This window comes from Octopus bimaculoides, chromosome 19 (genome assembly GCF_001194135.2).
Source record: "Octopus bimaculoides isolate UCB-OBI-ISO-001 chromosome 19, ASM119413v2, whole genome shotgun sequence".
In the NCBI taxonomy this organism is placed as follows: Eukaryota; Metazoa; Mollusca; class Cephalopoda; order Octopoda; family Octopodidae; genus Octopus; species Octopus bimaculoides.
The window spans coordinates 35045697-35046889 of NC_068999.1; positions in this window are offsets into that span (position 1 = coordinate 35045697).

Sequence of the window (1193 nt, forward strand, 5' to 3'; positions counted from 1 at the left end):
ATATATATATATATATATATACACCTATATGGGTGGGTGGGTGTGCGTGTATTCATTCACTACAGGAGATGAAATCTGTAACTGTGACTTCATTGTAGTGATGCAGGAGCATCCATCAAATAAATTTACAACCAGTGTCTAACATCATCATATACACGTACAAACATACATACACATATACGCACACGCACACACACACACACACACACACGCACACACACACACACACACACACACAGACACACACAAGCATTTGTTCCATTCCATTTAATATTATTTACTGAAGTGTTAATTCAGTCATTTTACTTCCTATTACTTCCTATATGTGCATATGTGTGTGTTTGCATTTGTATTTGTGTGTGTGTAAATACAAGCACACACACACAAAAACACATATATACTTATATACATATATATATATATACGTATGTATACATTTATATATATCTATATTTATGCGCATGCGTATAGATGAAAACGAAAGAAAAGGAAGAGCTAAGAAAGGAATAAGACAAAATGTTGCAAAAGGTAAAATGGTAAAATTTTAAATCAAATAAAGAGAGAGGAGGGGGTTGAGAGAGAGAAAAGCACTTGTACACGTGTGTTTGTGTGTGCGCGCGCATGTGTGTGAAAGAGACTGCATGTCCGTATGCGTATAAGAGCATAAGAAGCTTATTAACAGTTTTAATAAATCTCTACCAACGCTCCACGATACGGTCGCATGACAATAATAGCACCAGACACGTGACCACAGCTCATTGATAACAAAGTTTATCCACGGCACACTCCTGCTCAGCAACAACAACAACTGCAAGGCAACAACAATAAGAATAATACCATAGACGTTCTGAAAACATATACAAAAGAACGGTAAGAATGAGTGCCAAGTGAATAAGATTCTACAGCGAAAGTGGATTAATTTCCTTCGTATATTTTACCATTTATTTTCTAATTCTAATCCTGCAAGAACTTCCACTGTAAAAATAATTAAGAGAAATGAATCAGAAGTAGATTTTTTTTTTCCGAAATTTATATTGGTTTCAAATTTTGGTACAAGGCCAACACATTCGGAGGTAAGGGCTAGTTGACTACATCGACCCCACTGTTCAACTGGTATTTATTTTATCAACCCGAAACGACAAAGTCGACCTCAGTGGAATTTGAACACAGAAAAGTAAAGACGGACAAAATGC